Source organism: Macaca thibetana, unplaced genomic scaffold, assembly GCF_024542745.1.
Source record: "Macaca thibetana thibetana isolate TM-01 unplaced genomic scaffold, ASM2454274v1 unplaced_scaffolds19, whole genome shotgun sequence".
NCBI lineage: Eukaryota > Metazoa > Chordata > Mammalia > Primates > Cercopithecidae > Macaca > Macaca thibetana.
The window spans coordinates 12,591-29,386 of NW_026088808.1; the positions used below are offsets into that span (position 1 = coordinate 12,591).

Below are 16,796 nucleotides of genomic sequence, written 5' to 3' on the forward strand. Positions count from 1 at the left end.
CACTGTCAGCTATAGGTGAGTGGGGAGCGGGGGAGACGGTGTCTGGGAATGGAGGCCTTAACGGCACTGACGCAGAAGCCAGTCCTCGCTGACCTCGCCTGCCTTCCCCTCGGGTTCTCGGCACTGGGAAGAGCATGCACGGCCTGGCCATACTCGGACCCGAGAACCCCAAAATCGCCAAGGACCCATCCTGGATCATCAGATGAGTGGCCCTGGCACGCCCGACTGTGCAGGAGCCCCTGAGAAAATCGGCCTCTAGAGCTGAATATGAAAAGTCAGAAATGCTACTGCTTTTTCCAAGAACATTATGTCATTCTTAAGGTTTTGCCACTGACTGGCAAGTCAGTCTTAAGAGCAACCAGAAGACATTCATTGAAATAGTTATGCACAAAGTGCCAAAGATGCACCACATAGAATTTACTTTCTACTGACAAAGGCTAGTTTTACCTCATTAGTTCTAGAATATTTAAGAATCTAAAAAAAAGGGCAACTCTGACTTAACCTCTGCTTGAGTCATTATTTTAAGTAGCATTTAGGGCCTTTATTAAAAAGCAGAAGTAAAATGAAAAGGCACACAAAGGTGTCCCACCTCTGCCTGTGCTGATTCATGAAACTGATCACACCGAGGCCCTGTGGGAGCATCCTCCTAACAGACGGAAGTTCAACAGGGCGGCCGAATGGAAGCAGTCCCTGAGAAGCAGATGGGCTGGGGTGAGTAAGTGCTCGCTTCGTCTTTACAGAGCCAGAAAGGAAAGCCTCCACGCCAGCTCTTGGCCGTTGGACTCCGATTTCCCAAACAGCTGGTTTTTGGTGTCTCCTCTCCCTCCATACAGCTCTCCGCCCACGTTTCTGAGGTACAGCTGTGGTCTCTTGCAGTCTAGAACTGAGGCAGAAACACTGTCCCTACAGGAGGGGGGCCCACGAGGGTGGCAGGGCTGTCACCCCAGCACCCATGTCTACTCTGGCAAGAGTCATTGGAGAGTTCCAAATTAGGGCCCAGTGAGGACCGTGGCTTGGACTGGACGAGAAGCTGGCTATCAGATTTTTCAAACCCCCACCGTGGTGGTTTTAACATGCAGCTAGGATTGCAATCAAGAGGCCGAGTAGATAAGATTCATGTGTTCTCTTTTACTTTCTAAGGAGAGCAGGAGCCTGGGGTCCAGGCCCAGGGTCCTGGCCTGCTGCTGTGGATGGAAACTGACACGTGACAAATATGTAACAGTAAGTAAACATGGCATTCCCCTTGGCCTGTGTAAACTACTAGCTTTGTTCTCCTTTTATGACTTGCGCATAGTTCAGTGATCCCTATAAAAATATTTTGATAATCTTTGCCCACAAAACTGCTGAGAAAACCCTTAGTAGCCACCCTACTTGGAGTTGTAGGCAAATGTTTAATACGCACATCTGAAAGCATGAGACAGTCCACAGACAGCACGCACTGGAGCTGGTGGGGCACATGGGCGGTGACAGGTGCTCACTGATTAGGTTTTAATGTCAATACCTGCATAAAGTGCTGATCAATAACTTAAGTATTACAAAAACAGATGGTCCACGGTGAGTCCAGGTTGCAGGCACGTGCAGGTGGGACTGGATCAGAGGCTCCAGGGCTGCACGTGCTGTAGCTGGCCTGAGTCTCACACGTTGTAGCTGGCCTTGTACTTGGCCAGGATCTTCATGAGGGGCCGCAGCTTGAGCCACCACCGTTCTTTGGGAATCCTGTGCCTGTGGAGGGAAGGGGGGACAGCAGTGAGGCTGGGAGATGCCACGGCCAGCACAGCAAGTGGTCTTGCCAGAAACACGGGGGTTGTAGGGTCGGCTGAATCAACTAGATGATAAAGCCAATTTCAAGATCAAACAAAACCATTGTTTTTATATTTCTAAAAATTCTTCCCAAAGACCTAGTGGTAGTTTGTTGCTCTGTCACCAGGCTGTAGAGCAGTGGTGCAATCTCAGCTCACTGCAACCTCTGCCTCCCAGGTTCAAGCAGTTTCTCCTGCCTCAGCTTCCTGAGTAGCTGGGACTCCAGGTGTGCGCCACCACGCCAGGCTATTTTTTGTATTTTTAGTAGAGACGGGGTTTCACCATGTGGGCCAGGCTGGTCTCAATCTCTTGACCTAGTGATCCACCCACCTAGGCCTCCCAAAGTGCTGGGATCTTAGGCATGAGCCACCGTGCCTGGCCAAGACCTAGTATTTTTTAACTGAGCTTCAGAAAAGCTAGTTCCTCAAACCCCTGAATGAGTTGCCGAACGCAACAGCAATGGCCATTCCCCTGTCCTGTACTCACATTGGCTGGGTTTGCTAAGGCAATAAGACCCCGACTTACTCAAAATCCATTTGGTTCTTCAGCTCTGCCACAGGTTGAAAAATAACATTTCTTTTGCTGATTCCCAGCACACAAACGGATCATCGGTGGTCAATGTTTTTCCTATAAAAGGTTTAAAAACAGATTAACACTGCCCTGTCCCATGGGCAGTGGGGGAGCAGAATCACGGGGTGAGATTCCTGGGCACTGTGCTGAACCTGGCCTGGAAGCCTGGGGGAGGCTGAGAACAGCTGTGCAGTGTGGCCAGCGCCTGGCCTGGGCTTGCACAGCTCTGCTCTTGTGGGATCACCCTGATGGCTTCCTGGAAAGCAGCTTTTGTTTTTTCTCTCAGTGGAGAGAATTTTTCACTAAATAGTGGAATAAGGAAATTACTTTAAATTATGGCAAAACACTAATAAGAAATTGATGCTCACATATACACACACTGAGGCACGAGAAGCATCCGTAGCTAAATTAGCAAGAGAAAATGGATGTAGAAAGAATCAGTCAGTTCTTCAAAAAGACAAACCGATTGAAACTATTCACATCACTGTTTTTTGTAGACTGTCATTCTTCTAACTCGGACATTGGCAGTGATAATGGTTTGCCCTAATAAAAGCACACGTCTGGTATGACTGAAGAAAGCTGAGGGGGGTGGGGGTGAGAAAGATGCTGGCACAAATAACCACTCAGGAATGAGTAGGGACCAGCCATGTTGGAACCATTAACAAGAGTAATGTGTCATGTTTTCTAAAACTTTTCAGCTTATCTAAAGATTTGTTAGAATATGTAACTTACAAAACTGATTTAAGGAAAAACATGCATAGTTCTACAAACACGAACAATTCATTCAGCAGCCAAATCTTCCTCAAAACTGGAAGTTCTGATGGATGGAGTCACAAGGAGGTTGTCCTACCAAACATCCAAAAAATAGAAGGCCCCACTTCAACTGTGAGGGAAACTGTGGGCTGATGCTCAGGATTTCCAGAGCAAAAAGCCTACACAAAAGAACTTCAGGTTGAATCTAGCAGTGATAAAAGAGAACATGTCATGCACACCCAGGAATCCAAGATTGGTTAAATAGCAATGCTCAGAGACCAGCAGGAGTTAGAACATCACACGCAGCTCGGTACTGAACTGAAGAAGGAACCAGCAGCCTACTTCTCCCCGATAGGACAGCATTTTCACCAAGGCAGATGGCCTCCCTCCCCGGACCCCTTACCTCTGCCCTGGGCCTCCCTGAGTTTTGCAGTGATCCACTCCATAGCTCTGGCAGAGATTTTGGTTCCAAAGTTTCTATCAAATGGAGAAGGTGCCCCACCCTGTTGGGGGTTAGAGTCATATGAAATATCAGTTATACAGTAACACTTTGCTGTGAAATAGAAATGATGATTTCTATTTCACAGAATTCATGTTTTTGTTTCTAAGTCTTTAGGGATAGCTGGAACAGAACAAAACAAAATCTGTGATTCCTGTAGCCTGAACTCAGCCTGTTAAGCAAAAGTATCAAGTGTTCCCCCCTGCCCAGTAAGAGAAGGGTTTTAATAAATGGAACGAGTCAACTAACCATCTCCAATATTTTAAAATCTTAAATCAAGATTTCATAAACTCATCTGGGGTGGGGATGGGTCACAGCTTTAAGAATCTGATAACCGTTGTGGATTCTTTGACAAAGTCACACAGACGCCTACTATTTCATCATTTCAGGGGATTCATGAGCTCTCTGAAATAAGTTCACGGGCTCTGGTTTAAAAGTATAAAGAATAGGAGGTGGTGAAGGAGGAGTGTGTGGGAGTTAGGAATCCTGGACCGCTGTGTCCCAGGCTCAACTCATAACATGCGTGTGCCTGCATGCAGCTTCATTCCAGGTCATTCTGATTTGAGGGTGAGTGTCAAGTATCTTACATGTCTGATAATCCATTTTAAATTTTAGGACGCTCCAGTTTTTAACCTGATGCCGTGTTTAGTTTGAATAAGCATTTCCAAGTGATGGGGGTGTCACTGTTTTCATGAAAGCTGACAGTTCCCTTAAAATCCCCATTACTCAAACCTCACCAACAAAAGAAGCCTAAAGCTGCTGCTGTTTGGCATGACTTAAAAGTTTAGATGTTTTGGCTGGGCACGGTGGGGATCACGCCTGTAATCCTGGCATGTTGGGAGGCTAAGGTGGGCGAATCACCTGAGGTCAGGAGTTTGAGACCAGCCTGGCCAACGTGGTGAAACTCCATCTCTACTGAACATACAAAAATTGGTTGGGCGTTGTAGTGGGCGCCTGTACACCCATCTACTCGGAAGGCTGAGGCAGGAGAATCTCTTGAACCTGGAAGGTGGAGGTTGCAGTGAGCCAGGATTGCACCACTGCACTCCAGCCTGGGCAACAGAGCAAGACTGTCTCAAAAAAAAAAAAAAAAAAAAAAAAGTCTCCCAGCTAACTGGGAGTATGCGTATACTCCAGATTATTTTGTTGTATAGTGACAACATATGCGACACAACAAACCGACCCAGGATGTCGATTTCACCTAAGCCCGGCTAACAGGGAGTCATGAAATCTTGTGCTGTCTTGCTCTGTCCCACCCAGAACGTGAATCATCCCTGTGCCCTAAAGTCTCCATGCTGTCTGTGCCTCCTGCCCCTGAGTCACTCAGTAGCCGCCTTGGTTATCAGATGGTTATCAGCCCCCACCCCCTCATGTATACAGGGGGCGGGTACTATCCCCAGGTCCAGGTACCCACTGGAGTCTTGGGACACATTCCCTGAGGCTAAGAGGGATGACTGTATTTCCTTCTTCCTTCATAAACATCAGGTGTTAGAGAAATGATTGCGAGATATCTAATAGAGTAAGACTATAAAGCAAAAGTTTTAGTTGTCTAAATGCAAGAAAGTCTTTAGAGCAACGCACCACAACTCTCTTCTGCATATGCCCAGTGTGTGCAGTGCACTCCAGCGGCAAAGAAATGACCACTCATCCAGCCCAAAGTCACCAGAACCTAAGAACCGCGGTGTGACAGTGACCGTAAGATCAGCCCTGGTCTCTCACTCACCTGAGCACAAGGCCCCTATGGATGGTGGTCTTTATTTTCTCCGTCAGGTGCTCCACATTGGAACTGGAAAAGAGTATTTTGTTAATCAGACAATAAACTTATGCTAAGCACCCACTGTGTGCCAGGCCCTGCAGGGCGGGAAGTGCCAACCAAGTGTGGCGGTGAGTGTGGCCAAGGAGGTTGCAAGCTCTCACGGCTCAGGTCTCGGGGAGCCTCCCCCAGGTGGGGAGAGCACGTCTGCAGCGATGAATGCTGAGCGCAGGGCACGGTGAGCAGCCCTCATGGCGGCCACTAGAAACGCCTTCCAGAATCAACAGGGTCCCTCTGAAGACGATAATTCCGTGATTGGCCTAGCACTCATTCACGGCTCTATTGCCCCTTATTTATTTTCATGACAATGTTCTACTCGGCGCTCTCAGCGGAAAAGAGCAAAACCCCGTCTCTACTAAAAAATACAAAAAACTAGCCGGGCGAGATGGTGGGCGCCTATAGTCCCAGCTACTCAGGAGGCTGAGGCAGAAGAATGGCGTGAACCCGGGAGGCAGAGTTTGCAGTGAGCTGAGATCCGGCCACTGCACTCCAGCCTGGGCGACAGAGCAAGACTTCGTCAAAAAAAAAAAAATATATATATATATATATATATAAATTTTATAAAAGATAAAAAAAACAGTACACCTGTTTGGGGCAGCTCCATTATCATCTTATGGGACCCACTGCTGACAGAAACATCACAATGCAGTGAACGACTCCACAAGTAGTCACTTTGACACAGTGAAGAAATTCATGATTCACATGTCACATAATTAGTGACAACACCAAGGCCCTTTTTACTTGATCTATTTGGCTCAGAAACAAGTAACATCCTAACTTTTTAAAAGACAACGGTGCTGGGCACGATGGCTCACGCCTATAATCCCAGCACTTTGGAAGGCCAAGGTGGGCAGATCACGAGGTCAGGAGTTCAAGACCAGCCTGACCAACATGGTGAAACCCCATCTCTATTAAAAATAAAAAAATTAGGTGGGCATGGTGGCATGCACCTGTAATCCCAACTACTCGGGAGGCTGAGGCAGGAGAATGGCTTGAACCTGGGAGTCGGAGGTTGCAGTGAGCCAAGATCGCGCCACTGCACTCCAGCCTGGGTGACAGAGCAATATATAACATATATTTATTTATATAACTAACTAAAGACAATTGTTCAGTTGCATTTTATCTGCCAAGGCCTGTCCTCCTGCATGGAGTTTAGCAACTTTGAACACTGCAGGGTCCAGGCCTGGATTCTGCTGTGCCGTCGAAGCAGGGGCAGACCCCGGGGTCGGCGACACCCTTCCCTAAAAGAGCCACAGATGCCAAGAAACCATGGCCGTGTCTGTGTCAGTTTAGAGGCAGATGCAGCATCAGAGGCCTCAAGATTTAAAAGAAGCTGCAGCCAGCTCCAGAGCCAGTCGCAGACGTGGGTGGTGACTGTCAGTGGAGGCACTCAAATCGTTTGTGACAGAAGGGAGAAAACATTACACAACAGACTACATCAAAAAAACAAGCTTGTGTTTCACACAAGAGACTAGAAGGTGTCCTCAACCAGGCACGTCCGCCATCACCTGACACTCGGGAGAGGCACCTGGGCGATGCAAAGGGCATCAAGCGTGGCGTGTTCGGTAGCACCTCCGTCTCCATGCCCCCTCGAAAAGCAAACCACCCTAGACATGATGATTTGCTCCGCAGCACCGAGAGGATCCCAAGGGGACGGTCCCCTGAGGCCAGCCCCGTCACATACCTGCAGATCCTCAATGTCGAAGGGCTCTTCGAAAATGTATGCAGCATCGGCTCCGGCCGCGATCCCCCCCCATGTTGGCCAGGTAGCCACAGTAGCCGCCCATGGTCTTGATGAACACGCGCCGCTTGGTTCCGCTGGCGGACTGCTTGATGCGGTCGCAGGTCTGGTCAGAGAAGAGATCAGTCACTCCAGCCCAGGGCCAGGGTGCACCCACCATCCCAGAGCTCCCCTACCAGTGAGTGCAGCAAGGCCCCACACCGCGCCTGAGCATGCGGTCCCAGCATCGCACAGGGGTGAAGGGTGTGCAGCAGCCGGGATGTGCCTCGGAGTGGATGTGAACATGCCCCCCCCCCCCCCCCCCCCCGCCAGCCACCTGGAGGTGACCTCGATGACCTGTGGTGGGGACCTGGCCATCTGCCGCTCCCTTCTCCCAGGCCCCATAGGAGGAGACTGAAAAGACGACCCCACAAGCCAGCTCACTCCATGCTGCTCTTCGACTGTCCCTGCTGAAGCAGCTTTCACCAGACACGGACACCGTTAGGTGTGAGCTGAGAAGTTAGGGGGCTGTCACCTGCCAGCTTTGTCCATGGGAACAGCTGTGCTATTCTATTTTCTTCTGAAAAGCTCCCTGTGATTTTAGAGTTGTGGCCGTCTTCCATCCATTGGTGAATGTTACATTAATAGAAACTCTACTCAAGGCAGATGATGGTTCTTACACCCAGGCGCCTGGGGGTCTTTCGGATAGCATAGGCATGAGGTCCCAGAGTGAAATGTCTGCCATCCGCCCTCCACGAGGACCCAAGCTCAGCAGGGAGAAAAACAGCAGAGAAATGCATCTGCCGCCTTCCCACCCACACTTCAGTCCGGGCTACAGCGCCCTCTCCTGGCACTCTGCAAAGCCTCTGCCTGGGCCTCAGCTCCCACCCTGGCCCCCTCCAATCTGTTCACACAGACTGGAGACCCATCTATATAAAAAGCATAAATCTGATCAGTTCTTGGTTCATTCAAAACCCTTTGCTCACTTCAAGTACACGTTAAGCCTTTCTCTGGAATCCCTGGCCCCTCCCACTTCTGACACCAGGTCCGGCTCTAGCTCCAGCCACCCCAGGTCCTCCTGGGGCCTCTGCATATGCTGGCCGCTATGTGCATCACATTCAGGCACAGTGGTGGGCGGGAGAGCAGCCCCCAAAGGAATCCCGGTCCTAATCCCTGGAACCTGGGAATGTTCCCTCATGCGGTGATAAAGGTGAATCCTGAGGACTACCCAGGTGGGCCCTAAGTGCCACCACCTGCATCGGCAGATGAGGGGTGCAGAGGCCCTGGAGTAGGATGCTGCACACCCACATGGGAGGAGGAGGTGCCAGGGAACAAGGCGTGCAAGGCCCGGGGCTCTGGGCACCTGAATGGGCCACGAGGGACTCTCCTGGAGCACACACTCTGGCCTCAGCCCATGGCTCCCGCCCTCCAGAGCTGTGGGAGAGTGACGTATTATTTTCCAGCCCCAGGTGTGTGGTCAGGGTCACAGCGGCCACGGGACACACACAGGCACCTTCCTCAGCTCTGACCCAGAGGGAAATGCCATTTCCTTAGGAAAACGTCACCTGGTTTCTAGGACCACAAAGTTCCCTCTGTCAGGGGCTCTCGGGGCACCCCATGTCCTCTCTTCATAGAAATCACCCCGGTGTCTCCCTGCAGTTACCTTGTGGTTATTTGACTTGCAGTCCTCACTAGGCTGCACATTCCATGAGGGCAGGAACTGTGGGCTGGGCTTACACCACTGCACATCAGCAGGACCCGGCCGAGCCCCCCACAGAAGGCGCTCAAGAAATGATGCTTGTCTCTGAATGACACAAGCACAGTATTCCCCAGCCAGCCAGCCATCTGTCCGTCAGCCGTCCATCCGTCCGTCCGTCCATCTGGGTCAAGGGCTGATCCTGCAGGATTCCCTAACCGGCCTCCGTGGGACTCAGCCAAGAGTAAAAGGATGAAGTGGGGGTGTGGGCTTGAGACTAGGAGCCACATGAGAGTCTGTTCACTAAAGTTTAACACCCACGGGAAATTTTCACTTGAGTACTTCGAATGAAATTTAAAAGCACATTTTGTTGAATAAACACAGGCTTGATTAAACCATTCCAACCTATACTTCGTTTCTTTGGCAGATTCTTTTCCTCCCAAAATAATTGGTTGATGTATTCAAAACTGAACACGGGCTCTAGTTAGAGGGCCACTGTGCATTGTGTAGAAAGCCGAGATGGGGAGAGAAACAGGCAATGGGAAGAATTACTGTCTTTGTGCTTAGGGAGGACAGAGGACAGAAACCCGTCAAGGGTCCAAAGAACCTGTAACTGCCTTCTTGAAGGGCCAGTGCAGAATTCTGAGGGTTTCACTCTTCCACCTGTCTGTACTGGGTCTCTCTCTCATTGTGATCTAAGACTTAAGATGCAGTAAGGCTTTCAGATTTGCCCTTTGTCTTAGAGCATCCCGGGCATGGGAAGAAAAATGTGGGTGGGGCATCAGGACCCCCAGAGGCACAAAGCCTCATGGGTTATTTTTCCAACTGAATCTCCCCCACAGCCCACCCTGAGGTGGGGAATTACTGTCACTCATTCAAAGAATGACACAGCTGCTTAATGGCAAAAGAATTCTGCAGGCAAAGCAGCTCTCCCAAGAGGCTGATTTGTGCCCAAACGTGTCTGAGTTCTGGTCCCGCCAGGCTGCAGCTGTGGGTGTGTGGAACAGTGGAGCCCTGACAGCTGAGCCATGCCCCCAACCGTGTGCTCCTCTGAGTGTAAATGCAGTGACAGCTGGGACGGAAGAGTCTGCCTTTGCTGGAGCTTAGATACAGCTTTCCTGAACTCTCTCCTCATTACCTAGATGGCATCTGAAGCCTGAATTAGCTTCTAAAAATAGCAAGTCACTCTGGCCGTGCCTCAGGCAATTAGTCAAAGTAGCACTGACAAGAGGCGGCCAATCCCAAGCGTGGCCCTGCGTGGACAGCAGTTGTGAGTGGCACTCGTCAGGCAGAGCCTGTGACCTCAGCCATTCTTGCCACACAATGGGATGTGCCCAGCAGACACAACCCCCTGCAAGGGCACACACACGATCCTGCTAGGAAATTCCCCAAGGAGTCCCATGGGAGCAGAGAGCCCCAGGCTACAGTTCAAACATCACCAGCACTTTGCTCCATGGGTGTTAAGAAATATAAATTGGTGGTGAAAGATAAGGTGGCGTTTGCTACAGTGTTAAGGTAGAAAAAAGCACTGACTTCTCTGTGAGAACCACCTTGCTCTGTGAATCTGCAGGGAGGCCAGTTTTCCCATGACTGGTATCCCTCATGGCAGCCGAGCCTCTGCTGAAGTCGGTGGCCAGAAGGGGCAGGGGGTGGGGCTCCCATCCCTGCTACAGCAAGGGACCTGCAGCAAAGCACAGCCGCTGGCCGGGGTAGTGCTGCGCTGAGTGCGGGGTGCGAGGGTGGAAGCATGTGTGGACATCTACAAGGTGCTAAAGGAGAGCGAAGCCAGCGATGGCTGGACCCTAATGGCATTCAGTAAACAGGGTCAAGCGCGGGGGCCCAAGGAAAGTCCAGGGAACGAGCCAGGGCCAGCCTCTGCCAGGCCAGCACAGCACCAGGGAAGGCGACAGGGAGAAGCCCAGGAGAGAGATGGCCCTCAACTCGAGTGGGAGGCACAGGAGGCTGCAGCCGACCTCACGACCCCTCCACTCCCTTCCCTGCACTGGAACTCAGTTCTGAAGGAAGAACCCGGAACAGAACTACTGTTTTCCGGGTTCTGTGCCAAGCTGAACTAAGGAGTCTCCAACAGGGCTGGGAGTTTTCACCGCAAACTCCGGAGCTGGTTCGGACGTGAACATCTAAGCTAAAGGCCAGCGGCTGCTCTCCAGGAGACACCCGGCGGCCAATCCACTGACATGACCCCACATGCCAAGGTGGCCACTGTCCTGTCTGCAGCCGAGTGAGGACCCTCTCTGCAGCAAAGGCCTGTGGAACTCCCACAGGTCCTCATGTCCAGCTCATGACCATAGAGGTGGTCAGCTTATCAGGGACCGGAGGGGCCACCATGCGGGTGTCAGCACCACGCCCATGACCGGCAGAATCCACTCCTCCCAAAGCACATGTTGGTGAAACTGCCTGCCCAGGAGGGCATGATCTCGGCTCTCTAAAGAACCTCTCATCTCAACAGGAAGGCTGTGGTTCCAGGCAGCGGCCCCCAGTGGTCACAGCTCTGTCCCATATCTCGTACGTACCAGGCACTCAAACCCCTTCCTGCAGGCTCCCACAGCTGGCCCTGCAGCCTCGCTACTCAACGCAGGCAGGAGAGGCCGGCTCCAGAGAAATGGTGCTCAAAACTCCCCTAGTCTAGGTGGGATAGAAACACGACCCCAAGGACTGGATATATCATCTCACTTTTAATCAATAAAGACAGGTTCTCCCTAAGGCAGAGAAGCTAAAAAATTTACCCTGTTCTGGCCAGTGTGACCGACATAAAGCCAAGCTAACAAAGGGTGGGGGGGAAAGAGTAATAATAAATCTGGCTCATTCTTAGCACAGAAGAAACAAATTGCTAAAATAAAATAAAGAAAGCAATGGGAGGAAACGGGGTTCTCTTACCTGGACAACAGCAGTCAGGCCAGTGTCGGTGCCCAGGCTTATTTCTGTGCCTGGGACATTGTTGTTAATCGTGGCCGGCACCACACACAGGGGGATGCAAAGCTCCCGGTGGCGGCCTTGTGCCTCAGCCATGTCGCACGTGCTCTTGTAAGCCTGAAGCAGCAGGGCCAAGCGGTTAGCGGGGGTGCTGGGTGCTCACCTGCCGGCCCCAGGGCCTCCGCTGAGGTCCAGGAAGGGACAGGAGGGACCTGAGTCATCAGGGGAAGCCGGTTCATGTGGGTCAGGGGACCAAGGGGAGCTCTGGAGGCCATGTGGGAGCAGGACAGGCCTTAGCAACACAGGGGGCTGCCTGGGCACAGCCCAGGTCCTCATGAAAGGGGAGGCCTGCAGGCAGCACAGCAGGGTGGGTGTGAGGCCGGCAGCAGAGCAGCTTGCAGGCAGCGGCAAGTTAGTCACGAGCGGGACAGCTCAGCTCTCGGCATCTCATCGTGGGTAAGGGAGGCCAGGGCGGTCAGGACGTTTGAAGGCAAAGCCAGTCCTGTAGCTTTCTGTAGGCAGGCCACGATCAGTGGGATGGGGCACACAGCTGTAAGGACCACACTAAGTGACCGCCTTCATCGTGCAGAGGCAGCCTCCACGCGCAGGCAGGGAAGGAGGCGGGCAGCTGGATTACCAGTGGGCCACACTCAGCCCCACGCCACATCTCTGCTCTCCGGCGGGAAGTCACACACAAAGCCACACAGGCGAGCAAGAACCTGAGTTGCTGCTCTGGGGTTCCACTGGGAAATGGGCTCTGGTGTCAGAAAGGGGAGCGGTTCTTGAGCCCGTGTGCACCGGGCTTTTTCAGGCTCCACCTCAGGGTGTTAACCAAGGTAACAGCAGGACAGGTCCACATGCCCACTGTTCCCAGCTCCAAGTGGCCCCACACAGCAAGGTGTTTTTGTCATCCACTTGGTGGCAAAATCAACTATTTATGGACTTGGACGTGTCCCTCTTACTGTGAATATCCCCACATCTGCTGCAGAAATGCTACTGTTGGGATGCAAGGCGGGGCCCACATCTCCCCGGGAGAGTTGGACAGTGAGAGACCCAGGCTCTGCAGCCCTGGTGCAACCCAAAGCATCCCAAGGCCAGGAGCCCGTGTGGGCCGAGGGCTTCAGACAGTGGGTGCAGATCCGTGGCAGGTGAGTTCACAGCATGGTGGGTAGCAGGGTAAGGTGGGTGGGTCAGTGCTGGGTGACCACGAGGTGAGCTGTGAGCAGGGGCCCCCGTGCCCCATGGCATGGCCTCCACGTCCACCCAGACCCAGCACATGCCCAGCTCTTGGGCTGCTCTGTACAGGCTCTGCCTTGCAGGCTCTGGCCATGGCAGTTTTTGCAGGACTTCAATCCAAATGCCAGCCTGCTTCCCAGCCAGAAACACTCATCTGGGGATATTGGCTGGCCTGGTGCCCAGGATGTGGCCCTGTCAGCACCACCACGTGGGGGGCTCCTTATGCTCTTCAGACAGGTGATGTCACTCCTTTATTGTGGAATACCTAGCCCAGGACTAACCAAGACTGGCTGCGCGGGGAAGCTGGCTGCTTCTCCAAGAAGCTCTCACTGGAAGCCAGAGGGTGTGGGTGACCTGGGGCCAGGGGGGCCTGAGGCACACAAGAGGGCAGGTGGGGGTGTCTCGGCTCCTTAACTCCGCCTTGAAATCTGTGGGAATGGCCACATTGCTGCAAATCCTCTCTCCCCTCTTCCCTGTCGCTCCTCTTTTCCTTCCTTCAGTCTCCAAAAAAGGGGAGGGAAGACTTCAAGATGGGGAGAGACCCTGCCCAGAAAAGCATAAAGCTCTCAAGACCAAACACAGCCGGGCCCCTGGGTCCTTAGTGGGGCCACTATGACAAGGAATTACTCACAAGGCTGTAGTCACCGCCACCTTCGCGAAACCTGACAGCAGCGTGGCACCCACCTACTGTGTTTCTGATGTGACCTGATCAAGCTTACAGGACAGAATAATGCACCAGCCAGCACTAAGGAATGAAAGGAGTCCAACCGAAACTCCCTGCAGCCATATCCTGAGAATGTGTAACACCTGCTCTGAGGTATTTCATTCCTTCTGTTCTGCCAGAAAGACCCACTCACCAGCGCCGCATAGATTCTGAGGGGCTGTGGCGTCAGCTAAGCATCAATGCTGGCAAGAAGGAAATCACGAGTGACGATGACGACTTCACCACATCAGATCCGCCCAGGGCTTCTGAAGCACAACATGGCCACGTCCTGAGCCAGACTCCTGCTATGGAGCCCGCCCTGTGCTTGGAGGGACTTTTCGCAGCGTCCCTTGTCTCCAGCCCCAGTGCTGGGAGCATCCCTTCTCCCAGTTCTAACCAGAAACCTCCCTGGATGGCGCAAACATTCCCTGGGGCACAATCACCCCAATGAGAATCACCAAATTTACTGAACAACTGGAGCCATCCACAGACCTCAAACATAAATGCTGCCCAGGGCCGGGCCATGAGTCACGGGTCACAGAGGGTGTTGGCCAGACAGGAAAGAGACGCTCACTCCCACACATCCTCAGGCTCCAACGGCTTCAGGACAGTGGCTGGAGGGACCCGGAGCCATCCACGTCAAGTCGCCTCACGCCCTCATTTCCTGAGTTCGCCACCAGCTCCTGTGTTCTACAGCCAGGCGAGCCCAGTTCAGACCCAAATCCAAACCTTCTCAGGATTCACCCTGTTTGGCCATCAGTAAACAGGGCTCTGGAGAAAACAGCTGCCATGTTCACATCTCGACCCCTCTCCCTTCAGGGGTGCAGAGAGGGACCTCAGCGGCTTTCTCGTCCCTGCCCCGGCTCCCGAGCAGCTGCAGCATTCGCCAGGGTGACCTCAATCAGCCGACGTCACTCACCCATCACGAGACTAGAACCACAGCACTCCCAAGACAGCCTCATTCCTCGGAGCTCAGGATCAGAAGGGCAATGAGGACACACACATACACTTACCAAGGTGGCTGTGCCTGGCCAACGGGAGGCTCAACTAACTACACACTCCAGTTCTTTCTCTATTGTAATCCGTTAACTTAAGGCCCAGCGTGGTGGCTCATCCCTATAACCCCTGTGGCTTTGAGAGGCCAAGACGGGGGGACTGCTTGAGCCCAGAAGTTTGAGACCAGCCTGGGCAACACAGGGAGACCTCGTCTCTGTAGAAATACAAAAAATTAGCCACGCACGGTGGCAAGCACGTGTAGTCCCAGCTACTCAGGAGGCTGAGGTGGGAGGATCGCCTAAGCCTGGGAGGTCGAGGCTGCAGTCAATCGTGATTGCACCACTGCACTCCAGCCCGGGAAACAGAGGCCCTGTCAAAAAAAAAAAAAAAAAAAAAAAAAAAAAAAAAAAAAAAAAAAAAAAAAAAAAAGAAAATGAAATTGTTTAACCTAGCTTTGAGAAACTGGAATGAATGAAAAACTGAATTTAAAACAATCGCATAATAAATCACACAGTCCCTCCAAGGGAAGTCAAAGCGGGTGGAACTGATCATTTGCGGGGTGTTTGGCTCACGTATTTTGGTTTTCAAATTTTGACCCTACACGTTTGTTACATATTTACAATCTAAAAAAAAAAAAAAAAAGTTATTTATAGCGGAGGACCCTGGAATTAAAGAGAGATTTTCTTCATGCCCTGAAAGTGTACATCACACACCACAAGGATCTATGCTTTGTGTGGAAACTTGAAAATAAAAAAAGTCACAGGGAGATCAACACCAGCTTTGTCCCACATCTTCAGATGCTCATCTAACTGCAGTGACTGCTCTCAAATTCTCCACCCATTCCCTCTGGGTAAGTTCCAATTAGGTAACAATTAGGGAAAAAGGAAGCTTCAATCCCTCCCATTGCACACCCAACTTTCACAGACCCAAAAATCCAGCTAAAGCAGGTGAAAGAGCAGTGAAAGCCATGCTGGAATCCTCTCTGTGAAACACACTCATGTTCACATTCCCAGCACGAAGGTAAGCCCAGAGCCGGGCCAGCCCTGCAGCAGCAAAGCCGTGACGCCCGTCACAGCAGCAGAGCAGAAGCAACATCTAGGTCAGAGATTAGTGACTGCCAAAAATAAGGTGAACGTTGCCCCCAAAGCCAGTGAACACGGGAAAACCTGGACAGGTTTCCTTCACAAAGGAAGTGAAGAAAGTTTAAGACGCTCAGAAAAGCAAGAAACGAGTGCTAAGCATTACTTGCCATATGAGCTGTATGTTAAAAGCTTGTTTTTTTATTTACCAGCGCTAGAAATAAGTTTCATGCCAAGGGTTTACAAAAAACAAAAACAAAATAGAAAACTTTGAAAAATATTCGTGAGAACTAAGTCACACAAGAAAAATTAAAACTTGAGAATTAGTGAAAAATTTTAGACATCAAATTTTTAAAAAATGAAATACTTCCTGCATTAGATACGGATCTTCAGACTCCCACGTGAATCACCAAGTGTGACACACAAACGTGGGGTAGGCGTATATTTCTTGTAGCCGGAAATGGCGGCACGTGTCTGCGGTCCCAGGTACTCGAGAGGCTGAGGTGGGAGGATCACCTGAGCCCAGGAGGTCGAGGCTGCAGTGAGCCGAGATCACACCACTGCACTCAAGCCTGGGTGACAGAGTAAGACCTTGTCTCACAAAGAAAAGTAAAACAAAGAAAACAAAGCAAAACAAAACAAAAAACAGAAGAATATATTTCTATGTTTTATTATTGTCTTTTGGCAAAAAAATTAGCCCCAATATTGCCTTAGATGTAATTTAACATCCCCACTTTACAAAGGGGAAAATGAGGTCAACAGCCAAGACCAAAGAGAAAACAAATGCAATGGTGCATTCAGGACAATGACTACAATTACAAAATATTCAGTTCAATTTCTACCCTCAGCATCAAGGCAGGGGTTCATCATAATGGGTATTGGAGGCTCAAAGAAAATTTAGGCTCAGCATTAATAATAATTTTTTAAAAAGCAGATTTTAATGCTGGTGCAATCACAGGAGACTGCAGCCCAGCCCTCCTCAGCGCTGTAGGTACTCACG

At 51.2% G+C, this 16,796-nt stretch overlaps 1 pseudogene across 1 annotated transcript; it reads right to left on the minus strand.

Annotated features, from left to right (window-relative positions):
* Positions 1 to 1,627: 1,627 nt before the first annotated feature.
* On the minus strand, positions 1,628 to 15,086 carry LOC126947256 (ATP-dependent 6-phosphofructokinase, platelet type-like; annotated as a pseudogene). The gene is made up of 3 exons (XR_007722987.1): positions 7,120 to 15,086; positions 5,346 to 5,407; positions 1,628 to 1,722 (listed from the first exon to the last, which is right to left on the minus strand). The product of XR_007722987.1 is annotated as an ATP-dependent 6-phosphofructokinase, platelet type-like (transcript).
* Positions 15,087 to 16,796: the final 1,710 nt, after the last annotated feature.